Raw genomic sequence first — 24937 nt, 5'->3', positions numbered from 1 at the left:
CCCTACCACCCGGGAAAAAAAGAGATTGCCCCCTCCTTCCACTAGCCCACCCTCCCACCCAAAGAACAACTTCTTCTGCGCAGCTTGTTTTCTAGGCAGCAGCGCTATTGTGATGTCATCGGGGGGCATTGTGACAAGCCGCCAGTGTTCCGTCTCTTCATGTTGTGCACAGTTCAAACGGAAAATACATCAACAGGCAGACTACAGAAAAGCTTACTATCAAAGGTTAGAGGGGGGCTTTCTCAGAGGGCTTTTTACAGTTTTTCTATTCCCAATTAGCCGTTTAAGTGTACTTATTGAAAGTAGTAATTCTTTCATAGGCCGCCCTTTCTTAGTATTTGACGTTCCTTATATTGCGGTATGAGGCTTCGCAGTAGGTTGCAAACATTCATCACCCATGACTGTCCCCAATTGAGCTCAGAAGCTCAATGTCTATCATGACCTCTCTTTTAGAATGTCCAAGAGCAAGCAAACTATTCCTCCAGGAGAGGGCGCCAACAGACTACTAAAGAGATCATCATTACTCAAAGAAAACCCCAAAAACCAATGCATGATAGGAATAAACAGGTAACTTTCTTTGGAGTGGAAGCGGAGAGATCGCACCAGATGCCAATTCTAGATGTTATCACACCTGTGGTCACTGCAGCAGCAGGTGAATCCACTTTGTCCAAAAGGGATCTATTCCATTCAATTGCAAATGATCTAGATAAGACAGAGAACTGCAGCACGGGGACATAGCCGAGTTGGTCAGGTTGAGTGGTGATGAGTTTGCTATTTGGATGAATAAAGAAAGTCAAAAGTGTGAAAGATAAAAAACAAAAGGAGGAAGTGTGAAAAGTGAATGGGCCAAATTGAGGTGCATATGAAGACGTATGCTTTCTTCCAATTCATTAAATCGGGCTAATATGAATCAGGTGAATTGAGTTCTGCTTTTGGAAACTGGGTTAAGAAGGGGTGCACCGTTCCTGGAGGTACTGCAATACCAGGTCAATGCGTGGAGTGGACAGAGCAAGCTCTTTTTCCATCTCCCTGTTCTAAAAATCCATTTAATATATGGTCCCCAGATAGGGGACGTATCAGATATTAAACTGATAAGAACAGATTGATTTAATGAAGCTTTCCAAAGCACCGCAAAAATGCATGACCGAAGTCACACCAAAAACAGTGCAAAGGCTAGGATTCGTGTGGACCCCTCCGTGAGAAGAGGATCCCCAAAAATCAACCCCGTCCCTCCGAGCCAGAAGGCCACAGCGAGGGTCAGGGATCTTCGGTGCTCCCCCAAGCCGAAGCCTGGTTGAGCCTTGTTGTTGCTCCCAGCGTCCACCGAGGCATCTTACCCAAGTGGAGTAGGGAGCTACTAGTCGTTGGTTTCGCAGCCGAGACTGCCCGGACCGTCAACCGGTGTTGGTTTCTCAGCCCAAGGCTGACCGGACCTCCAACCGGGTGTTGGTTTCTCAGCCCAAGGCTGACCGGACCTCCAACCGGGTGTTGGTTTCTCAGCCCAAGGCTAACCGGACCTCCAACCGGGTGTTGGTTTCTCAGCCAAAGCTGACCCGGACCTCCAACCGGGTGTTGGTTTCTCAGCCCAAAGCTGACCGGACTTCCGACCGGGATTATAAAAATTTCCCTTCTTAGCCAGAAGGCCAGGATAGGGCAATATGCTTGGAAAGTATGAATAGGCAAGGCGCGGCGTGCGACAGAGTCTGAGGCTTACCAGGGTCCCAACCTAGCAAGTTCAGACTCCCTCCAGGGTGTCCATTCCTGGGGCACATTGCACCATAACCCCCACACTTACTCAGTCTAATAGCCTCAATCCTGGTAGGGCCATGGTTTCCCCTAGATGGATATACTATCCTCCCAAAGTACTAACAAGTGCAACCTTCCAGTGTGCATTGCATCATTGTACTAAGGTGGCCGGAGCCTTAAACCACCTTTTCGAACGATACTACACTTGATCTTAGCCAAAAGGCCGAGAAGCGATAACCAGAATTGGTTTGGGCCTCGAGTGGCACCCTGGCCTATGCCGGACACATCTTAGGGAGAGAGAGCGAGAGGGAGACAAACCCACGCCTACACAAGACATTTTGTCACCCAAGCCAACCCTTGAAAAGGCTGCTTTGCAGAGCCAAAACAAGAAGAATGGTGCGTTTTGCAGCCGCCGCCCACTGCAATGAATCTGAATAACTCCTCCTTTAGGGCGCAAGCAACTCCCCTCCCCCTTGCAGTCTTTCCAATTCACGATACAAAAAGACGGACAGGACAGGTTGCCTGACTTTCCGTCACTGCCACCCTTTGCCATCCTTACCCGTAGAAAGCCCTTTCATCATCCCCAAACCCTAATCTTTTCCCTTTCCTTCCCAGCCCCCAAACCCTGCCCTCTGTACCTTTCTCACCACCCGCTTCCCTTCTCCTGTCATCCCCCTACCACCCGGGAAAAAAAGAGATTGCCCCCTCCTTCCACTAGCCCACCCTCCCACCCAAAGAACAACTTCTTCTGCGCAGCTTGTTTTCTAGGCAGCAGCGCTATTGTGATGTCATCGGGGGGCATTGTGACAAGCCGCCAGTGTTCCGTCTCTTCATGTTGTGCACAGTTCAAACGGAAAATACATCAACAGGCAGACTACAGAAAAGCTTACTATCAAAGGTTAGAGGGGGGCTTTCTCAGAGGGCTTTTTACAGTTTTTCTATTCCCAATTAGCCGTTTAAGTGTACTTATTGAAAGTAGTAATTCTTTCATAGGCCGCCCTTTCTTAGTATTTGACGTTCCTTATATTGCGGTATGAGGCTTCGCAGTAGGTTGCAAACATTCATCACCCATGACTGTCCCCAATTGAGCTCAGAAGCTCAATGTCTATCATGACCTCTCTTTTAGAATGTCCAAGAGCAAGCAAACTATTCCTCCAGGAGAGGGCGCCAACAGACTACTAAAGAGATCATCATTACTCAAAGAAAACCCCAAAAACCAATGCATGATAGGAATAAACAGGTAACTTTCTTTGGAGTGGAAGCGGAGAGATCGCACCAGATGCCAATTCTAGATGTTATCACACCTGTGGTCACTGCAGCAGCAGGTGAATCCACTTTGTCCAAAAGGGATCTATTCCATTCAATTGCAAATGATCTAGATAAGACAGAGAACTGCAGCACGGGGACATAGCCGAGTTGGTCAGGTTGAGTGGTGATGAGTTTGCTATTTGGATGAATAAAGAAAGTCAAAAGTGTGAAAGATAAAAAACAAAAGGAGGAAGTGTGAAAAGTGAATGGGCCAAATTGAGGTGCATATGAAGACGTATGCTTTCTTCCAATTCATTAAATCGGGCTAATATGAATCAGGTGAATTGAGTTCTGCTTTTGGAAACTGGGTTAAGAAGGGGTGCACCGTTCCTGGAGGTACTGCAATACCAGGTCAATGCGTGGAGTGGACAGAGCAAGCTCTTTTTCCATCTCCCTGTTCTAAAAATCCATTTAATATATGGTCCCCAGATAGGGGACGTATCAGATATTAAACTGATAAGAACAGATACTACACTTGATCTTAGCCAAAAGGCCGAGAAGCGATAACCAGAATTGGTTTGGGCCTCGAGTGGCACCCTGGCCTATGCCGGACACATCTTAGGGAGAGAGAGCGAGAGGGAGACAAACCCACGCCTACACAAGACATTTTGTCACCCAAGCCAACCCTTGAAAAGGCTGCTTTGCAGAGCCAAAACAAGAAGAATGGTGCGTTTTGCAGCCGCCGCCCACTGCAATGAATCTGAATAACTCCTCCTTTAGGGCGCAAGCAACTCCCCTCCCCCTTGCAGTCTTTCCAATTCACGATACAAAAAGACGGACAGGACAGGTTGCCTGACTTTCCGTCACTGCCACCCTTTGCCATCCTTACCCGTAGAAAGCCCTTTCATCATCCCCAAACCCTAATCTTTTCCCTTTCCTTCCCAGCCCCCAAACCCTGCCCTCTGTACCTTTCTCACCACCCGCTTCCCTTCTCCTGTCATCCCCCTACCACCCGGGAAAAAAAGAGATTGCCCCCTCCTTCCACTAGCCCACCCTCCCACCCAAAGAACAACTTCTTCTGCGCAGCTTGTTTTCTAGGCAGCAGCGCTATTGTGATGTCATCGGGGGGCATTGTGACAAGCCGCCAGTGTTCCGTCTCTTCATGTTGTGCACAGTTCAAACGGAAAATACATCAACAGGCAGACTACAGAAAAGCTTACTATCAAAGGTTAGAGGGGGGCTTTCTCAGAGGGCTTTTTACAGTTTTTCTATTCCCAATTAGCCGTTTAAGTGTACTTATTGAAAGTAGTAATTCTTTCATAGGCCGCCCTTTCTTAGTATTTGACGTTCCTTATATTGCGGTATGAGGCTTCGCAGTAGGTTGCAAACATTCATCACCCATGACTGTCCCCAATTGAGCTCAGAAGCTCAATGTCTATCATGACCTCTCTTTTAGAATGTCCAAGAGCAAGCAAACTATTCCTCCAGGAGAGGGCGCCAACAGACTACTAAAGAGATCATCATTACTCAAAGAAAACCCCAAAAACCAATGCATGATAGGAATAAACAGGTAACTTTCTTTGGAGTGGAAGCGGAGAGATCGCACCAGATGCCAATTCTAGATGTTATCACACCTGTGGTCACTGCAGCAGCAGGTGAATCCACTTTGTCCAAAAGGGATCTATTCCATTCAATTGCAAATGATCTAGATAAGACAGAGAACTGCAGCACGGGGACATAGCCGAGTTGGTCAGGTTGAGTGGTGATGAGTTTGCTATTTGGATGAATAAAGAAAGTCAAAAGTGTGAAAGATAAAAAACAAAAGGAGGAAGTGTGAAAAGTGAATGGGCCAAATTGAGGTGCATATGAAGACGTATGCTTTCTTCCAATTCATTAAATCGGGCTAATATGAATCAGGTGAATTGAGTTCTGCTTTTGGAAACTGGGTTAAGAAGGGGTGCACCGTTCCTGGAGGTACTGCAATACCAGGTCAATGCGTGGAGTGGACAGAGCAAGCTCTTTTTCCATCTCCCTGTTCTAAAAATCCATTTAATATATGGTCCCCAGATAGGGGACGTATCAGATATTAAACTGATAAGAACAGATACTACACTTGATCTTAGCCAAAAGGCCGAGAAGCGATAACCAGAATTGGTTTGGGCCTCGAGTGGCACCCTGGCCTATGCCGGACACATCTTAGGGAGAGAGAGCGAGAGGGAGACAAACCCACGCCTACACAAGACATTTTGTCACCCAAGCCAACCCTTGAAAAGGCTGCTTTGCAGAGCCAAAACAAGAAGAATGGTGCGTTTTGCAGCCGCCGCCCACTGCAATGAATCTGAATAACTCCTCCTTTAGGGCGCAAGCAACTCCCCTCCCCCTTGCAGTCTTTCCAATTCACGATACAAAAAGACGGACAGGACAGGTTGCCTGACTTTCCGTCACTGCCACCCTTTGCCATCCTTACCCGTAGAAAGCCCTTTCATCATCCCCAAACCCTAATCTTTTCCCTTTCCTTCCCAGCCCCCAAACCCTGCCCTCTGTACCTTTCTCACCACCCGCTTCCCTTCTCCTGTCATCCCCCTACCACCCGGGAAAAAAAGAGATTGCCCCCTCCTTCCACTAGCCCACCCTCCCACCCAAAGAACAACTTCTTCTGCGCAGCTTGTTTTCTAGGCAGCAGCGCTATTGTGATGTCATCGGGGGGCATTGTGACAAGCCGCCAGTGTTCCGTCTCTTCATGTTGTGCACAGTTCAAACGGAAAATACATCAACAGGCAGACTACAGAAAAGCTTACTATCAAAGGTTAGAGGGGGGCTTTCTCAGAGGGCTTTTTACAGTTTTTCTATTCCCAATTAGCCGTTTAAGTGTACTTATTGAAAGTAGTAATTCTTTCATAGGCCGCCCTTTCTTAGTATTTGACGTTCCTTATATTGCGGTATGAGGCTTCGCAGTAGGTTGCAAACATTCATCACCCATGACTGTCCCCAATTGAGCTCAGAAGCTCAATGTCTATCATGACCTCTCTTTTAGAATGTCCAAGAGCAAGCAAACTATTCCTCCAGGAGAGGGCGCCAACAGACTACTAAAGAGATCATCATTACTCAAAGAAAACCCCAAAAACCAATGCATGATAGGAATAAACAGGTAACTTTCTTTGGAGTGGAAGCGGAGAGATCGCACCAGATGCCAATTCTAGATGTTATCACACCTGTGGTCACTGCAGCAGCAGGTGAATCCACTTTGTCCAAAAGGGATCTATTCCATTCAATTGCAAATGATCTAGATAAGACAGAGAACTGCAGCACGGGGACATAGCCGAGTTGGTCAGGTTGAGTGGTGATGAGTTTGCTATTTGGATGAATAAAGAAAGTCAAAAGTGTGAAAGATAAAAAACAAAAGGAGGAAGTGTGAAAAGTGAATGGGCCAAATTGAGGTGCATATGAAGACGTATGCTTTCTTCCAATTCATTAAATCGGGCTAATATGAATCAGGTGAATTGAGTTCTGCTTTTGGAAACTGGGTTAAGAAGGGGTGCACCGTTCCTGGAGGTACTGCAATACCAGGTCAATGCGTGGAGTGGACAGAGCAAGCTCTTTTTCCATCTCCCTGTTCTAAAAATCCATTTAATATATGGTCCCCAGATAGGGGACGTATCAGATATTAAACTGATAAGAACAGATACTACACTTGATCTTAGCCAAAAGGCCGAGAAGCGATAACCAGAATTGGTTTGGGCCTCGAGTGGCACCCTGGCCTATGCCGGACACATCTTAGGGAGAGAGAGCGAGAGGGAGACAAACCCACGCCTACACAAGACATTTTGTCACCCAAGCCAACCCTTGAAAAGGCTGCTTTGCAGAGCCAAAACAAGAAGAATGGTGCGTTTTGCAGCCGCCGCCCACTGCAATGAATCTGAATAACTCCTCCTTTAGGGCGCAAGCAACTCCCCTCCCCCTTGCAGTCTTTCCAATTCACGATACAAAAAGACGGACAGGACAGGTTGCCTGACTTTCCGTCACTGCCACCCTTTGCCATCCTTACCCGTAGAAAGCCCTTTCATCATCCCCAAACCCTAATCTTTTCCCTTTCCTTCCCAGCCCCCAAACCCTGCCCTCTGTACCTTTCTCACCACCCGCTTCCCTTCTCCTGTCATCCCCCTACCACCCGGGAAAAAAAGAGATTGCCCCCTCCTTCCACTAGCCCACCCTCCCACCCAAAGAACAACTTCTTCTGCGCAGCTTGTTTTCTAGGCAGCAGCGCTATTGTGATGTCATCGGGGGGCATTGTGACAAGCCGCCAGTGTTCCGTCTCTTCATGTTGTGCACAGTTCAAACGGAAAATACATCAACAGGCAGACTACAGAAAAGCTTACTATCAAAGGTTAGAGGGGGGCTTTCTCAGAGGGCTTTTTACAGTTTTTCTATTCCCAATTAGCCGTTTAAGTGTACTTATTGAAAGTAGTAATTCTTTCATAGGCCGCCCTTTCTTAGTATTTGACGTTCCTTATATTGCGGTATGAGGCTTCGCAGTAGGTTGCAAACATTCATCACCCATGACTGTCCCCAATTGAGCTCAGAAGCTCAATGTCTATCATGACCTCTCTTTTAGAATGTCCAAGAGCAAGCAAACTATTCCTCCAGGAGAGGGCGCCAACAGACTACTAAAGAGATCATCATTACTCAAAGAAAACCCCAAAAACCAATGCATGATAGGAATAAACAGGTAACTTTCTTTGGAGTGGAAGCGGAGAGATCGCACCAGATGCCAATTCTAGATGTTATCACACCTGTGGTCACTGCAGCAGCAGGTGAATCCACTTTGTCCAAAAGGGATCTATTCCATTCAATTGCAAATGATCTAGATAAGACAGAGAACTGCAGCACGGGGACATAGCCGAGTTGGTCAGGTTGAGTGGTGATGAGTTTGCTATTTGGATGAATAAAGAAAGTCAAAAGTGTGAAAGATAAAAAACAAAAGGAGGAAGTGTGAAAAGTGAATGGGCCAAATTGAGGTGCATATGAAGACGTATGCTTTCTTCCAATTCATTAAATCGGGCTAATATGAATCAGGTGAATTGAGTTCTGCTTTTGGAAACTGGGTTAAGAAGGGGTGCACCGTTCCTGGAGGTACTGCAATACCAGGTCAATGCGTGGAGTGGACAGAGCAAGCTCTTTTTCCATCTCCCTGTTCTAAAAATCCATTTAATATATGGTCCCCAGATAGGGGACGTATCAGATATTAAACTGATAAGAACAGATACTACACTTGATCTTAGCCAAAAGGCCGAGAAGCGATAACCAGAATTGGTTTGGGCCTCGAGTGGCACCCTGGCCTATGCCGGACACATCTTAGGGAGAGAGAGCGAGAGGGAGACAAACCCACGCCTACACAAGACATTTTGTCACCCAAGCCAACCCTTGAAAAGGCTGCTTTGCAGAGCCAAAACAAGAAGAATGGTGCGTTTTGCAGCCGCCGCCCACTGCAATGAATCTGAATAACTCCTCCTTTAGGGCGCAAGCAACTCCCCTCCCCCTTGCAGTCTTTCCAATTCACGATACAAAAAGACGGACAGGACAGGTTGCCTGACTTTCCGTCACTGCCACCCTTTGCCATCCTTACCCGTAGAAAGCCCTTTCATCATCCCCAAACCCTAATCTTTTCCCTTTCCTTCCCAGCCCCCAAACCCTGCCCTCTGTACCTTTCTCACCACCCGCTTCCCTTCTCCTGTCATCCCCCTACCACCCGGGAAAAAAAGAGATTGCCCCCTCCTTCCACTAGCCCACCCTCCCACCCAAAGAACAACTTCTTCTGCGCAGCTTGTTTTCTAGGCAGCAGCGCTATTGTGATGTCATCGGGGGGCATTGTGACAAGCCGCCAGTGTTCCGTCTCTTCATGTTGTGCACAGTTCAAACGGAAAATACATCAACAGGCAGACTACAGAAAAGCTTACTATCAAAGGTTAGAGGGGGGCTTTCTCAGAGGGCTTTTTACAGTTTTTCTATTCCCAATTAGCCGTTTAAGTGTACTTATTGAAAGTAGTAATTCTTTCATAGGCCGCCCTTTCTTAGTATTTGACGTTCCTTATATTGCGGTATGAGGCTTCGCAGTAGGTTGCAAACATTCATCACCCATGACTGTCCCCAATTGAGCTCAGAAGCTCAATGTCTATCATGACCTCTCTTTTAGAATGTCCAAGAGCAAGCAAACTATTCCTCCAGGAGAGGGCGCCAACAGACTACTAAAGAGATCATCATTACTCAAAGAAAACCCCAAAAACCAATGCATGATAGGAATAAACAGGTAACTTTCTTTGGAGTGGAAGCGGAGAGATCGCACCAGATGCCAATTCTAGATGTTATCACACCTGTGGTCACTGCAGCAGCAGGTGAATCCACTTTGTCCAAAAGGGATCTATTCCATTCAATTGCAAATGATCTAGATAAGACAGAGAACTGCAGCACGGGGACATAGCCGAGTTGGTCAGGTTGAGTGGTGATGAGTTTGCTATTTGGATGAATAAAGAAAGTCAAAAGTGTGAAAGATAAAAAACAAAAGGAGGAAGTGTGAAAAGTGAATGGGCCAAATTGAGGTGCATATGAAGACGTATGCTTTCTTCCAATTCATTAAATCGGGCTAATATGAATCAGGTGAATTGAGTTCTGCTTTTGGAAACTGGGTTAAGAAGGGGTGCACCGTTCCTGGAGGTACTGCAATACCAGGTCAATGCGTGGAGTGGACAGAGCAAGCTCTTTTTCCATCTCCCTGTTCTAAAAATCCATTTAATATATGGTCCCCAGATAGGGGACGTATCAGATATTAAACTGATAAGAACAGATACTACACTTGATCTTAGCCAAAAGGCCGAGAAGCGATAACCAGAATTGGTTTGGGCCTCGAGTGGCACCCTGGCCTATGCCGGACACATCTTAGGGAGAGAGAGCGAGAGGGAGACAAACCCACGCCTACACAAGACATTTTGTCACCCAAGCCAACCCTTGAAAAGGCTGCTTTGCAGAGCCAAAACAAGAAGAATGGTGCGTTTTGCAGCCGCCGCCCACTGCAATGAATCTGAATAACTCCTCCTTTAGGGCGCAAGCAACTCCCCTCCCCCTTGCAGTCTTTCCAATTCACGATACAAAAAGACGGACAGGACAGGTTGCCTGACTTTCCGTCACTGCCACCCTTTGCCATCCTTACCCGTAGAAAGCCCTTTCATCATCCCCAAACCCTAATCTTTTCCCTTTCCTTCCCAGCCCCCAAACCCTGCCCTCTGTACCTTTCTCACCACCCGCTTCCCTTCTCCTGTCATCCCCCTACCACCCGGGAAAAAAAGAGATTGCCCCCTCCTTCCACTAGCCCACCCTCCCACCCAAAGAACAACTTCTTCTGCGCAGCTTGTTTTCTAGGCAGCAGCGCTATTGTGATGTCATCGGGGGGCATTGTGACAAGCCGCCAGTGTTCCGTCTCTTCATGTTGTGCACAGTTCAAACGGAAAATACATCAACAGGCAGACTACAGAAAAGCTTACTATCAAAGGTTAGAGGGGGGCTTTCTCAGAGGGCTTTTTACAGTTTTTCTATTCCCAATTAGCCGTTTAAGTGTACTTATTGAAAGTAGTAATTCTTTCATAGGCCGCCCTTTCTTAGTATTTGACGTTCCTTATATTGCGGTATGAGGCTTCGCAGTAGGTTGCAAACATTCATCACCCATGACTGTCCCCAATTGAGCTCAGAAGCTCAATGTCTATCATGACCTCTCTTTTAGAATGTCCAAGAGCAAGCAAACTATTCCTCCAGGAGAGGGCGCCAACAGACTACTAAAGAGATCATCATTACTCAAAGAAAACCCCAAAAACCAATGCATGATAGGAATAAACAGGTAACTTTCTTTGGAGTGGAAGCGGAGAGATCGCACCAGATGCCAATTCTAGATGTTATCACACCTGTGGTCACTGCAGCAGCAGGTGAATCCACTTTGTCCAAAAGGGATCTATTCCATTCAATTGCAAATGATCTAGATAAGACAGAGAACTGCAGCACGGGGACATAGCCGAGTTGGTCAGGTTGAGTGGTGATGAGTTTGCTATTTGGATGAATAAAGAAAGTCAAAAGTGTGAAAGATAAAAAACAAAAGGAGGAAGTGTGAAAAGTGAATGGGCCAAATTGAGGTGCATATGAAGACGTATGCTTTCTTCCAATTCATTAAATCGGGCTAATATGAATCAGGTGAATTGAGTTCTGCTTTTGGAAACTGGGTTAAGAAGGGGTGCACCGTTCCTGGAGGTACTGCAATACCAGGTCAATGCGTGGAGTGGACAGAGCAAGCTCTTTTTCCATCTCCCTGTTCTAAAAATCCATTTAATATATGGTCCCCAGATAGGGGACGTATCAGATATTAAACTGATAAGAACAGATACTACACTTGATCTTAGCCAAAAGGCCGAGAAGCGATAACCAGAATTGGTTTGGGCCTCGAGTGGCACCCTGGCCTATGCCGGACACATCTTAGGGAGAGAGAGTGAGAGGGAGACAAACCCACGCCTACACAAGACATTTTGTCACCCAAGCCAACCCTTGAAAAGGCTGCTTTGCAGAGCCAAAACAAGAAGAATGGTGCGTTTTGCAGCCGCCGCCCACTGCAATGAATCTGAATAACTCCTCCTTTAGGGCGCAAGCAACTCCCCTCCCCCTTGCAGTCTTTCCAATTCACGATACAAAAAGACGGACAGGACAGGTTGCCTGACTTTCCGTCACTGCCACCCTTTGCCATCCTTACCCGTAGAAAGCCCTTTCATCATCCCCAAACCCTAATCTTTTCCCTTTCCTTCCCAGCCCCCAAACCCTGCCCTCTGTACCTTTCTCACCACCCGCTTCCCTTCTCCTGTCATCCCCCTACCACCCGGGAAAAAAAGAGATTGCCCCCTCCTTCCACTAGCCCACCCTCCCACCCAAAGAACAACTTCTTCTGCGCAGCTTGTTTTCTAGGCAGCAGCGCTATTGTGATGTCATCGGGGGGCATTGTGACAAGCCGCCAGTGTTCCGTCTCTTCATGTTGTGCACAGTTCAAACGGAAAATACATCAACAGGCAGACTACAGAAAAGCTTACTATCAAAGGTTAGAGGGGGGCTTTCTCAGAGGGCTTTTTACAGTTTTTCTATTCCCAATTAGCCGTTTAAGTGTACTTATTGAAAGTAGTAATTCTTTCATAGGCCGCCCTTTCTTAGTATTTGACGTTCCTTATATTGCGGTATGAGGCTTCGCAGTAGGTTGCAAACATTCATCACCCATGACTGTCCCCAATTGAGCTCAGAAGCTCAATGTCTATCATGACCTCTCTTTTAGAATGTCCAAGAGCAAGCAAACTATTCCTCCAGGAGAGGGCGCCAACAGACTACTAAAGAGATCATCATTACTCAAAGAAAACCCCAAAAACCAATGCATGATAGGAATAAACAGGTAACTTTCTTTGGAGTGGAAGCGGAGAGATCGCACCAGATGCCAATTCTAGATGTTATCACACCTGTGGTCACTGCAGCAGCAGGTGAATCCACTTTGTCCAAAAGGGATCTATTCCATTCAATTGCAAATGATCTAGATAAGACAGAGAACTGCAGCACGGGGACATAGCCGAGTTGGTCAGGTTGAGTGGTGATGAGTTTGCTATTTGGATGAATAAAGAAAGTCAAAAGTGTGAAAGATAAAAAACAAAAGGAGGAAGTGTGAAAAGTGAATGGGCCAAATTGAGGTGCATATGAAGACGTATGCTTTCTTCCAATTCATTAAATCGGGCTAATATGAATCAGGTGAATTGAGTTCTGCTTTTGGAAACTGGGTTAAGAAGGGGTGCACCGTTCCTGGAGGTACTGCAATACCAGGTCAATGCGTGGAGTGGACAGAGCAAGCTCTTTTTCCATCTCCCTGTTCTAAAAATCCATTTAATATATGGTCCCCAGATAGGGGACGTATCAGATATTAAACTGATAAGAACAGATACTACACTTGATCTTAGCCAAAAGGCCGAGAAGCGATAACCAGAATTGGTTTGGGCCTCGAGTGGCACCCTGGCCTATGCCGGACACATCTTAGGGAGAGAGAGCGAGAGGGAGACAAACCCACGCCTACACAAGACATTTTGTCACCCAAGCCAACCCTTGAAAAGGCTGCTTTGCAGAGCCAAAACAAGAAGAATGGTGCGTTTTGCAGCCGCCGCCCACTGCAATGAATCTGAATAACTCCTCCTTTAGGGCGCAAGCAACTCCCCTCCCCCTTGCAGTCTTTCCAATTCACGATACAAAAAGACGGACAGGACAGGTTGCCTGACTTTCCGTCACTGCCACCCTTTGCCATCCTTACCCGTAGAAAGCCCTTTCATCATCCCCAAACCCTAATCTTTTCCCTTTCCTTCCCAGCCCCCAAACCCTGCCCTCTGTACCTTTCTCACCACCCGCTTCCCTTCTCCTGTCATCCCCCTACCACCCGGGAAAAAAAGAGATTGCCCCCTCCTTCCACTAGCCCACCCTCCCACCCAAAGAACAACTTCTTCTGCGCAGCTTGTTTTCTAGGCAGCAGCGCTATTGTGATGTCATCGGGGGGCATTGTGACAAGCCGCCAGTGTTCCGTCTCTTCATGTTGTGCACAGTTCAAACGGAAAATACATCAACAGGCAGACTACAGAAAAGCTTACTATCAAAGGTTAGAGGGGGGCTTTCTCAGAGGGCTTTTTACAGTTTTTCTATTCCCAATTAGCCGTTTAAGTGTACTTATTGAAAGTAGTAATTCTTTCATAGGCCGCCCTTTCTTAGTATTTGACGTTCCTTATATTGCGGTATGAGGCTTCGCAGTAGGTTGCAAACATTCATCACCCATGACTGTCCCCAATTGAGCTCAGAAGCTCAATGTCTATCATGACCTCTCTTTTAGAATGTCCAAGAGCAAGCAAACTATTCCTCCAGGAGAGGGCGCCAACAGACTACTAAAGAGATCATCATTACTCAAAGAAAACCCCAAAAACCAATGCATGATAGGAATAAACAGGTAACTTTCTTTGGAGTGGAAGCGGAGAGATCGCACCAGATGCCAATTCTAGATGTTATCACACCTGTGGTCACTGCAGCAGCAGGTGAATCCACTTTGTCCAAAAGGGATCTATTCCATTCAATTGCAAATGATCTAGATAAGACAGAGAACTGCAGCACGGGGACATAGCCGAGTTGGTCAGGTTGAGTGGTGATGAGTTTGCTATTTGGATGAATAAAGAAAGTCAAAAGTGTGAAAGATAAAAAACAAAAGGAGGAAGTGTGAAAAGTGAATGGGCCAAATTGAGGTGCATATGAAGACGTATGCTTTCTTCCAATTCATTAAATCGGGCTAATATGAATCAGGTGAATTGAGTTCTGCTTTTGGAAACTGGGTTAAGAAGGGGTGCACCGTTCCTGGAGGTACTGCAATACCAGGTCAATGCGTGGAGTGGACAGAGCAAGCTCTTTTTCCATCTCCCTGTTCTAAAAATCCATTTAATATATGGTCCCCAGATAGGGGACGTATCAGATATTAAACTGATAAGAACAGATACTACACTTGATCTTAGCCAAAAGGCCGAGAAGCGATAACCAGAATTGGTTTGGGCCTCGAGTGGCACCCTGGCCTATGCCGGACACATCTTAGGGAGAGAGAGCGAGAGGGAGACAAACCCACGCCTACACAAGACATTTTGTCACCCAAGCCAACCCTTGAAAAGGCTGCTTTGCAGAGCCAAAACAAGAAGAATGGTGCGTTTTGCAGCCGCCGCCCACTGCAATGAATCTGAATAACTCCTCCTTTAGGGCGCAAGCAACTCCCCTCCCCCTTGCAGTCTTTCCAATTCACGATACAAAAAGACGGACAGGACAGGTTGCCTGACTTTCCGTCACTGCCACCCTTTGCCATCCTTACCCGTAGAAAGCCCTTTCATCATCCCCAAACCCTAATCTTTTCCCTTTCCTTCCCAGCCCCCAAACCCTGCCCTCTGTACCTTTCTCACCACCCGCTTCCCTTCTCCTGTCATCCCCCTACCACCCGGGAAAAAAAGAGATTGCCCCCTCCTTCCACTAGCCCACCCTCCCACCCAAAGAACAACTTCTTCTGCGCAGCTTGTTTTCTAGGCAGCAGCGCTATTGTGATGTCATCGGGGGGCATTGTGACAAGCCGCCAGTGTTCCGTCTCTTCATGTTGTGCACAGTTCAAACGGAAAATACATCAACAGGCAGACTACAGAAAAGCTTACTATCAAAGGTTAGAGGGGGGCTTTCTCAGAGGGCTTTTTACAGTTTTTCTATTCCCAATTAGCCGTTTAAGTGTACTTATTGAAAGTAGTAATTCTTTCATAGGCCGCCCTTTCTTAGTATTTGACGTTCCTTATATTGCGGTATGAGGCTTCGCAGTAGGTTGCAAACATTCATCACCCATGACTGTCCCCAATTGAGCTCAGAAGCTCAATGTCTATCATGACCTCTCTTTTAGAATGTCCAAGAGCAAGCAAACTATTCCTCCAGGAGAGGGCGCCAACAGACTACTAAAGAGATCATCATTACTCAAAGAAAACCCCAAAAACCAATGCATGATAGGAATAAACAGGTAACTTTCTTTGGAGTGGAAGCGGAGAGATCGCACCAGATGCCAATTCTAGATGTTATCACACCTGTGGTCACTGCAGCAGCAGGTGAATCCACTTTGTCCAAAAGGGATCTATTCCATTCAATTGCAAATGATCTAGATAAGACAGAGAACTGCAGCACGGGGACATAGCCGAGTTGGTCAGGTTGAGTGGTGATGAGTTTGCTATTTGGATGAATAAAGAAAGTCAAAAGTGTGAAAGATAAAAAACAAAAGGAGGAAGTGTGAAAAGTGAATGGGCCAAATTGAGGTGCATATGAAGACGTATGCTTTCTTCCAATTCATTAAATCGGGCTAATATGAATCAGGTGAATTGAGTTCTGCTTTTGGAAACTGGGTTAAGAAGGGGTGCACCGTTCCTGGAGGTACTGCAATACCAGGTCAATGCGTGGAGTGGACAGAGCAAGCTCTTTTTCCATCTCCCTGTTCTAAAAATCCATTTAATATATGGTCCCCAGATAGGGGACGTATCAGATATTAAACTGATAAGAACAGATACTACACTTGATCTTAGCCAAAAGGCCGAGAAGCGATAACCAGAATTGGTTTGGGCCTCGAGTGGCACCCTGGCCTATGCCGGACACATCTTAGGGAGAGAGAGCGAGAGGGAGACAAACCCACGCCTACACAAGACATTTTGTCACCCAAGCCAACCCTTGAAAAGGCTGCTTTGCAGAGCCAAAACAAGAAGAATGGTGCGTTTTGCAGCCGCCGCCCACTGCAATGAATCTGAATAACTCCTCCTTTAGGGCGCAAGCAACTCCCCTCCCCCTTGCAGTCTTTCCAATTCACGATACAAAAAGACGGACAGGACAGGTTGCCTGACTTTCCGTCACTGCCACCCTTTGCCATCCTTACCCGTAGAAAGCCCTTTCATCATCCCCAAACCCTAATCTTTTCCCTTTCCTTCCCAGCCCCCAAACCCTGCCCTCTGTACCTTTCTCACCACCCGCTTCCCTTCTCCTGTCATCCCCCTACCACCCGGGAAAAAAAGAGATTGCCCCCTCCTTCCACTAGCCCACCCTCCCACCCAAAGAACAACTTCTTCTGCGCAGCTTGTTTTCTAGGCAGCAGCGCTATTGTGATGTCATCGGGGGGCATTGTGACAAGCCGCCAGTGTTCCGTCTCTTCATGTTGTGCACAGTTCAAACGGAAAATACATCAACAGGCAGACTACAGAAAAGCTTACTATCAAAGGTTAGAGGGGGGCTTTCTCAGAGGGCTTTTTACAGTTTTTCTATTCCCAATTAGCCGTTTAAGTGTACTTATTGAAAGTAGTAATTCTTTCATAGGCCGCCCTTTCTTAGTATTTGACGTTCCTTATATTGCGGTATGAGGCTTCGCAGTAGGTTGCAAACATTCATCACCCATGACTGTCCCCAATTGAGCTCAGAAGCTCAATGTCTATCATGACCTCTCTTTTAGAATGTCCAAGAGCAAGCAAACTATTCCTCCAGGAGAGGGCGCCAACAGACTACTAAAGAGATCATCATTACTCAAAGAAAACCCCAAAAACCAATGCATGATAGGAATAAACAGGTAACTTTCTTTGGAGTGGAAGCGGAGAGATCGCACCAGATGCCAATTCTAGATGTTATCACACCTGTGGTCACTGCAGCAGCAGGTGAATCCACTTTGTCCAAAAGGGATCTATTCCATTCAATTGCAAATGATCTAGATAAGACAGAGAACTGCAGCACGGGGACATAGCCGAGTTGGTCAGGTTGAGTGGTGATGAGTTTGCTATTTGGATGAATAAAGAAAGTCAAAAGTGTGAAAGATAAAAAACAAAAGGAGGAAGTGTGAAAAGTGAATGGGCCAAATTGAGGTGCATATGAAGACGTATGCTTTCTTCCAATTCATTAAATCGGGCTAATATGAATCAGGTGAATTGAGTTCTGCTTTTGGAAACTGGGTTAAGAAGGGGTGCACCGTTCCTGGAGGTACTGCAATACCAGGTCAATGCGTGGAGTGGACAGAGCAAGCTCTTTTTCCATCTCCCTGTTCTAAAAATCCATTTAATATATGGTCCCCAGATAGGGGACGTATCAGATATTAAACTGATAAGAACAGATACTACACTTGATCTTAGCCAAAAGGCCGAGAAGCGATAACCAGAATTGGTTTGGGCCTCGAGTGGCACCCTGGCCTATGCCGGACACATCTTAGGGAGAGAGAGCGAGAGGGAGACAAACCCACGCCTACACAAGACATTTTGTCACCCAAGCCAACCCTTGAAAAGGCTGCTTTGCAGAGCCAAAACAAGAAGAATGGTGCGTTTTGCAGCCGCCGCCCACTGCAATGAATCTGAATAACTCCTCCTTTAGGGCGCAAGCAACTCCCCTCCCCCTTGCAGTCTTTCCAATTCACGATACAAAAAGACGGACAGGACAGGTTGCCTGACTTTCCGTCACTGCCACCCTTTGCCATCCTTACCCGTAGAAAGCCCTTTCATCATCCCCAAACCCTAATCTTTTCCCTTTCCTTCCCAGCCCCCAAACCCTGCCCTCTGTACCTTTCTCACCACCCGCTTCCCTTCTCCTGTCATCCCCCTACCACCCGGGAAAAAAAGAGATTGCCCCCTCCTTCCACTAGCCCACCCTCCCACCCAAAGAACAACTTCTTCTGCGCAGCTTGTTTTCTAGGCAGCAGCGCTATTGTGATGTCATCGGGGGGCATTGTGACAAGCCGCCAGTGTTCCGTCTCTTCATGTTGTGCACAGTTCAAACGGAAAATACATCAACAGGCAGACTACAGAAAAGCTTACTATCAAAGGTTAGAGGGGGGCTTTCTCAGAGGGCTTTTTACAGTTTTTCTATTCCCAATTAGCCGTTTAAGTGTACTTATTGAAAGTAGTAATTCTTTCATAGGCCGCCCTTTCTTAGTATTTGACGTTCCTTATATTGCGGTATGAGGCTTCGCAGTAGGTTGCAAACATTCATCACCCATGACTGTCCCCAATTGAGCTCAGAAGCTCAATGTCTATCATGACCTCTCTTTTAGAATGTCCAAGAGCAAGCAAACTATTCCTCCAGGAGAGGGCGCCAACAGACTACTAAAGAGATCATCATTACTCAAAGAAAACCCCAAAAACCAATGCATGATAGGAATAAACAGGTAACTTTCTTTGGAGTGGAAGCGGAGAGATCGCACCAGATGCCAATTCTAGATGTTATCACACCTGTGGTCACTGCAGCAGCAGGTGAATCCACTTTGTCCAAAAGGGATCTATTCCATTCAATTGCAAATGATCTAGATAAGACAGAGAACTGCAGCACGGGGACATAGCCGAGTTGGTCAGGTTGAGTGGTGATGAGTTTGCTATTTGGATGAATAAAGAAAGTCAAAAGTGTGAAAGATAAAAAACAAAAGGAGTAAGTGTGAAAAGTGAATGGGCCAAATTGAGGTGCATATGAAGACGTATGCTTTCTTCCAATTCATTAAATCGGGCTAATATGAATCAGGTGAATTGAGTTCTGCTTTTGGAAACTGGGTTAAGAAGGGGTGCACCGTTCCTGGAGGTACTGCAATACCAGGTCAATGCGTGGAGTGGACAGAGCAAGCTCTTTTTCCATCTCCCTGTTCTAAAAATCCATTTAATATATGGTCCCCAGATAGGGGACGTATCAGATATTAAACTGATAAGAACAGATACTACACTTGATCTTAGCCAAAAGGCCGAGAAGCGATAACCAGAATTGGTTTGGGCCTCGAGTGGCACCCTGGCCTATGCCGGACACATCTTAGGGAGAGAGAGCGAGAGGGAGACAAACCCACGCCTACACAAGACATTTTGTCACCCAAGCCAACCCTTGAAAAGGCTGCTTTGCAGAGCCAAAACAAGAAGAATGGTGCGTTTTGCAGCCGCCGCCCACTGCAATGAATCTGAATAACTCCTCCTTTAGGGCGCAAGCAACTCCCCTCCCCCTTGCAGTCTTTCCAATTCACGATACAAAAAGACGGACAGGACAGGTTGCCTGACTTTCCGTCACTGCCACCCTTTGCCATCCTTACCCGTAGAAAGCCCTTTCATCATCCCCAAACCCTAATCTTTTCCCTTTCCTTCCCAGCCCCCAAACCCTGCCCTCTGTACCTTTCTCACCACCCGCTTCCCTTCTCCTGTCATCCCCCTACCACCCGGGAAAAAAAGAGATTGCCCCCTCCTTCCACTAGCCCACCCTCCCACCCAAAGAACAACTTCTTCTGCGCAGCTTGTTTTCTAGGCAGCAGCGCTATTGTGATGTCATCGGGGGGCATTGTGACAAGCCGCCAGTGTTCCGTCTCTTCATGTTGTGCACAGTTCAAACGGAAAATACATCAACAGGCAGACTACAGAAAAGCTTACTATCAAAGGTTAGAGGGGGGCTTTCTCAGAGGGCTTTTTACAGTTTTTCTATTCCCAATTAGCCGTTTAAGTGTACTTATTGAAAGTAGTAATTCTTTCATAGGCCGCCCTTTCTTAGTATTTGACGTTCCTTATATTGCGGTATGAGGCTTCGCAGTAGGTTGCAAACATTCATCACCCATGACTGTCCCCAATTGAGCTCAGAAGCTCAATGTCTATCATGACCTCTCTTTTAGAATGTCCAAGAGCAAGCAAACTATTCCTCCAGGAGAGGGCGCCAACAGACTACTAAAGAGATCATCATTACTCAAAGAAAACCCCAAAAACCAATGCATGATAGGAATAAACAGGTAACTTTCTTTGGAGTGGAAGCGGAGAGATCGCACCAGATGCCAATTCTAGATGTTATCACACCTGTGGTCACTGCAGCAGCAGGTGAATCCACTTTGTCCAAAAGGGATCTATTCCATTCAATTGCAAATGATCTAGATAAGACAGAGAACTGCAGCACGGGGACATAGCCGAGTTGGTCAGGTTGAGTGGTGATGAGTTTGCTATTTGGATGAATAAAGAAAGTCAAAAGTGTGAAAGATAAAAAACAAAAGGAGGAAGTGTGAAAAGTGAATGGGCCAAATTGAGGTGCATATGAAGACGTATGCTTTCTTCCAATTCATTAAATCGGGCTAATATGAATCAGGTGAATTGAGTTCTGCTTTTGGAAACTGGGTTAAGAAGGGGTGCACCGTTCCTGGAGGTACTGCAATACCAGGTCAATGCGTGGAGTGGACAGAGCAAGCTCTTTTTCCATCTCCCTGTTCTAAAAATCCATTTAATATATGGTCCCCAGATAGGGGACGTATCAGATATTAAACTGATAAGAACAGATACTACACTTGATCTTAGCCAAAAGGCCGAGAAGCGATAACCAGAATTGGTTTGGGCCTCGAGTGGCACCCTGGCCTATGCCGGACACATCTTAGGGAGAGAGAGCGAGAGGGAGACAAACCCACGCCTACACAAGACATTTTGTCACCCAAGCCAACCCTTGAAAAGGCTGCTTTGCAGAGCCAAAACAAGAAGAATGGTGCGTTTTGCAGCCGCCGCCCACTGCAATGAATCTGAATAACTCCTCCTTTAGGGCGCAAGCAACTCCCCTCCCCCTTGCAGTCTTTCCAATTCACGATACAAAAAGACGGACAGGACAGGTTGCCTGACTTTCCGTCACTGCCACCCTTTGCCATCCTTACCCGTAGAAAGCCCTTTCATCATCCCCAAACCCTAATCTTTTCCCTTTCCTTCCCAGCCCCCAAACCCTGCCCTCTGTACCTTTCTCACCACCCGCTTCCCTTCTCCTGTCATCCCCCTACCACCCGGGAAAAAAAGAGATTGCCCCCTCCTTCCACTAGCCCACCCTCCCACCCAAAGAACAACTTCTTCTGCGCAGCTTGTTTTCTAGGCAGCAGCGCTATTGTGATGTCATCGGGGGGCATTGTGACAAGCCGCCAGTGTTCCGTCTCTTCATGTTGTGCACAGTTCAAACGGAAAATACATCAACAGGCAGACTACAGAAAAGCTTACTATCAAAGGTTAGAGGGGGGCTTTCTCAGAGGGCTTTTTACAGTTTTTCTATTCCCAATTAGCCGTTTAAGTGTACTTATTGAAAGTAGTAATTCTTTCATAGGCCGCCCTTTCTTAGTATTTGACGTTCCTTATATTGCGGTATGAGGCTTCGCAGTAGGTTGCAAACATTCATCACCCATGACTGTCCCCAATTGAGCTCAGAAGCTCAATGTCTATCATGACCTCTCTTTTAGAATGTCCAAGAGCAAGCAAACTATTCCTCCAGGAGAGGGCGCCAACAGACTACTAAAGAGATCATCATTACTCAAAGAAAACCCCAAAAACCAATGCATGATAGGAATAAACAGGTAACTTTCTTTGGAGTGGAAGCGGAGAGATCGCACCAGATGCCAATTCTAGATGTTATCACACCTGTGGTCACTGCAGCAGCAGGTGAATCCACTTTGTCCAAAAGGGATCTATTCCATTCAATTGCAAATGATCTAGATAAGACAGAGAACTGCAGCACGGGGACATAGCCGAGTTGGTCAGGTTGAGTGGTGATGAGTTTGCTATTTGGATGAATAAAGAAAGTCAAAAGTGTGAAAGATAAAAAACAAAAGGAGGAAGTGTGAAAAGTGAATGGGCCAAATTGAGGTGCATATGAAGACGTATGCTTTCTTCCAATTCATTAAATCGGGCTAATATGAATCAGGTGAATTGAGTTCTGCTTTTGGAAACTGGGTTAAGAAGGGGTGCACCGTTCCTGGAGGTACTGCAATACCAGGTCAATGCGTGGAGTGGACAGAGCAAGCTCTTTTTCCATCTCCCTGTTCTAAAAATCCATTTAATATATGGTCCCCAGATAGGGGACGTATCAGATATTAAACTGATAAGAACAGATACTACACTTGATCTTAGCCAAAAGGCCGAGAAGCGATAACTAGAATTGGTTTGGGCCTCGAGTGGCACCCTGGCCTATGCCGGACACATCTTAGGGAGAGAGAGCGAGAGGGAGACAAACCCACGCCTACACAAGACATTTTGTCACCCAAGCCAACCCTTGAAAAGGCTGCTTTGCAGAGCCAAAACAAGAAGAATGGTGCGTTTTGCAGCCGCCGCCCACTGCAATGAATCTGAATAACTCCTCCTTTAGGGCGCAAGCAACTCCCCTCCCCCTTGCAGTCTTTCCAATTCACGATACAAAAAGACGGACAGGACAGGTTGCCTGACTTTCCGTCACTGCCACCCTTTGCCATCCTTACCCGTAGAAAGCCCTTTCATCATCCCCAAACCCTAATCTTTTCCCTTTCCTTCCCAGCCCCCAAACCCTGCCCTCTGTACCTTTCTCACCACCCGCTTCCCTTCTCCTGTCATCCCCCTACCACCCGGGAAAAAAAGAGATTGCCCCCTCCTTCCACTAGCCCACCCTCCCACCCAAAGAACAACTTCTTCTGCGCAGCTTGTTTTCTAGGCAGCAGCGCTATTGTGATGTCATCGGGGGGCATTGTGACAAGCCGCCAGTGTTCCGTCTCTTCATGTTGTGCACAGTTCAAACGGAAAATACATCAACAGGCAGACTACAGAAAAGCTTACTATCAAAGGTTAGAGGGGGGCTTTCTCAGAGGGCTTTTTACAGTTTTTCTATTCCCAATTAGCCGTTTAAGTGTACTTATTGAAAGTAGTAATTCTTTCATAGGCCGCCCTTTCTTAGTATTTGACGTTCCTTATATTGCGGTATGAGGCTTCGCAGTAGGTTGCAAACATTCATCACCCATGACTGTCCCCAATTGAGCTCAGAAGCTCAATGTCTATCATGACCTCTCTTTTAGAATGTCCAAGAGCAAGCAAACTATTCCTCCAGGAGAGGGCGCCAACAGACTACTAAAGAGATCATCATTACTCAAAGAAAACCCCAAAAACCAATGCATGATAGGAATAAACAGGTAACTTTCTTTGGAGTGGAAGCGGAGAGATCGCACCAGATGCCAATTCTAGATGTTATCACACCTGTGGTCACTGCAGCAGCAGGTGAATCCACTTTGTCCAAAAGGGATCTATTCCATTCAATTGCAAATGATCTAGATAAGACAGAGAACTGCAGCACGGGGACATAGCCGAGTTGGTCAGGTTGAGTGGTGATGAGTTTGCTATTTGGATGAATAAAGAAAGTCAAAAGTGTGAAAGATAAAAAACAAAAGGAGGAAGTGTGAAAAGTGAATGGGCCAAATTGAGGTGCATATGAAGACGTATGCTTTCTTCCAATTCATTAAATCGGGCTAATATGAATCAGGTGAATTGAGTTCTGCTTTTGGAAACTGGGTTAAGAAGGGGTGCACCGTTCCTGGAGGTACTGCAATACCAGGTCAATGCGTGGAGTGGACAGAGCAAGCTCTTTTTCCATCTCCCTGTTCTAAAAATCCATTTAATATATGGTCCCCAGATAGGGGACGTATCAGATATTAAACTGATAAGAACAGATACTACACTTGATCTTAGCCAAAAGGCCGAGAAGCGATAACCAGAATTGGTTTGGGCCTCGAGTGGCACCCTGGCCTATGCCGGACACATCTTAGGGAGAGAGAGCGAGAGGGAGACAAACCCACGCCTACACAAGACATTTTGTCACCCAAGCCAACCCTTGAAAAGGCTGCTTTGCAGAGCCAAAACAAGAAGAATGGTGCGTTTTGCAGCCGCCGCCCACTGCAATGAATCTGAATAACTCCTCCTTTAGGGCGCAAGCAACTCCCCTCCCCCTTGCAGTCTTTCCAATTCACGATACAAAAAGACGGACAGGACAGGTTGCCTGACTTTCCGTCACTGCCACCCTTTGCCATCCTTACCCGTAGAAAGCCCTTTCATCATCCCCAAACCCTAATCTTTTCCCTTTCCTTCCCAGCCCCCAAACCCTGCCCTCTGTACCTTTCTCACCACCCGCTTCCCTTCTCCTGTCATCCCCCTACCACCCGGGAAAAAAAGAGATTGCCCCCTCCTTCCACTAGCCCACCCTCCCACCCAAAGAACAACTTCTTCTGCGCAGCTTGTTTTCTAGGCAGCAGCGCTATTGTGATGTCATCGGGGGGCATTGTGACAAGCCGCCAGTGTTCCGTCTCTTCATGTTGTGCACAGTTCAAACGGAAAATACATCAACAGGCAGACTACAGAAAAGCTTACTATCAAAGGTTAGAGGGGGGCTTTCTCAGAGGGCTTTTTACAGTTTTTCTATTCCCAATTAGCCGTTTAAGTGTACTTATTGAAAGTAGTAATTCTTTCATAGGCCGCCCTTTCTTAGTATTTGACGTTCCTTATATTGCGGTATGAGGCTTCGCAGTAGGTTGCAAACATTCATCACCCATGACTGTCCCCAATTGAGCTCAGAAGCT

General features: G+C 46.6%; 15 non-coding genes and 1 pseudogene across 15 annotated transcripts; all 16 read right to left on the bottom strand.

Annotated features, from left to right (window-relative positions):
• Positions 1 to 949: 949 nt before the first annotated feature.
• Positions 950 to 1142, bottom strand: LOC142274157 (U2 spliceosomal RNA). The gene has a single exon (XR_012738504.1). It is a non-coding gene; the product is annotated as a U2 spliceosomal RNA (small nuclear RNA).
• A 697-nt stretch (positions 1143 to 1839) lies between these two features.
• On the bottom strand, positions 1840 to 1981 carry LOC142274158 (U2 spliceosomal RNA; annotated as a pseudogene).
• A 1387-nt stretch (positions 1982 to 3368) lies between these two features.
• Positions 3369 to 3559, bottom strand: LOC142274126 (U2 spliceosomal RNA). The gene has a single exon (XR_012738476.1). It is a non-coding gene; the product is annotated as a U2 spliceosomal RNA (small nuclear RNA).
• A 1387-nt stretch (positions 3560 to 4946) lies between these two features.
• On the bottom strand, positions 4947 to 5137 carry LOC142274125 (U2 spliceosomal RNA). Its single transcript, XR_012738475.1, has one exon. It is a non-coding gene; the product is annotated as a U2 spliceosomal RNA (small nuclear RNA).
• A 1387-nt stretch (positions 5138 to 6524) lies between these two features.
• On the bottom strand, positions 6525 to 6715 carry LOC142274124 (U2 spliceosomal RNA). The gene has a single exon (XR_012738474.1). It is a non-coding gene; the product is annotated as a U2 spliceosomal RNA (small nuclear RNA).
• Positions 6716 to 8102: 1387 nt separating this feature from the next.
• LOC142274123 (U2 spliceosomal RNA) lies at positions 8103 to 8293 on the bottom strand. Its single transcript, XR_012738473.1, has one exon. It is a non-coding gene; the product is annotated as a U2 spliceosomal RNA (small nuclear RNA).
• Positions 8294 to 9680: 1387 nt separating this feature from the next.
• LOC142274122 (U2 spliceosomal RNA) lies at positions 9681 to 9871 on the bottom strand. The gene has a single exon (XR_012738472.1). It is a non-coding gene; the product is annotated as a U2 spliceosomal RNA (small nuclear RNA).
• Positions 9872 to 11258: 1387 nt separating this feature from the next.
• LOC142274121 (U2 spliceosomal RNA) lies at positions 11259 to 11449 on the bottom strand. The gene has a single exon (XR_012738471.1). It is a non-coding gene; the product is annotated as a U2 spliceosomal RNA (small nuclear RNA).
• A 1387-nt stretch (positions 11450 to 12836) lies between these two features.
• On the bottom strand, positions 12837 to 13027 carry LOC142274120 (U2 spliceosomal RNA). The gene has a single exon (XR_012738470.1). It is a non-coding gene; the product is annotated as a U2 spliceosomal RNA (small nuclear RNA).
• A 1387-nt stretch (positions 13028 to 14414) lies between these two features.
• Positions 14415 to 14605, bottom strand: LOC142274119 (U2 spliceosomal RNA). The gene has a single exon (XR_012738469.1). It is a non-coding gene; the product is annotated as a U2 spliceosomal RNA (small nuclear RNA).
• Positions 14606 to 15992: 1387 nt separating this feature from the next.
• On the bottom strand, positions 15993 to 16183 carry LOC142274118 (U2 spliceosomal RNA). The gene has a single exon (XR_012738468.1). It is a non-coding gene; the product is annotated as a U2 spliceosomal RNA (small nuclear RNA).
• Positions 16184 to 17570: 1387 nt separating this feature from the next.
• On the bottom strand, positions 17571 to 17761 carry LOC142274159 (U2 spliceosomal RNA). Its single transcript, XR_012738505.1, has one exon. It is a non-coding gene; the product is annotated as a U2 spliceosomal RNA (small nuclear RNA).
• A 1387-nt stretch (positions 17762 to 19148) lies between these two features.
• Positions 19149 to 19339, bottom strand: LOC142274153 (U2 spliceosomal RNA). Its single transcript, XR_012738500.1, has one exon. It is a non-coding gene; the product is annotated as a U2 spliceosomal RNA (small nuclear RNA).
• Positions 19340 to 20726: 1387 nt separating this feature from the next.
• LOC142274141 (U2 spliceosomal RNA) lies at positions 20727 to 20917 on the bottom strand. The gene has a single exon (XR_012738489.1). It is a non-coding gene; the product is annotated as a U2 spliceosomal RNA (small nuclear RNA).
• A 1387-nt stretch (positions 20918 to 22304) lies between these two features.
• On the bottom strand, positions 22305 to 22495 carry LOC142274129 (U2 spliceosomal RNA). The gene has a single exon (XR_012738478.1). It is a non-coding gene; the product is annotated as a U2 spliceosomal RNA (small nuclear RNA).
• Positions 22496 to 23882: 1387 nt separating this feature from the next.
• LOC142274117 (U2 spliceosomal RNA) lies at positions 23883 to 24073 on the bottom strand. Its single transcript, XR_012738467.1, has one exon. It is a non-coding gene; the product is annotated as a U2 spliceosomal RNA (small nuclear RNA).
• Between the last annotated feature and the right edge of the window lie 864 nt (positions 24074 to 24937).

This window comes from Anomaloglossus baeobatrachus, unplaced genomic scaffold, assembly GCF_048569485.1.
Source record: "Anomaloglossus baeobatrachus isolate aAnoBae1 unplaced genomic scaffold, aAnoBae1.hap1 Scaffold_3701, whole genome shotgun sequence".
Classification (NCBI taxonomy): Eukaryota; Metazoa; Chordata; class Amphibia; order Anura; family Aromobatidae; genus Anomaloglossus; species Anomaloglossus baeobatrachus.
This window is presented reverse-complemented; position numbering and strand designations above follow the sequence as displayed.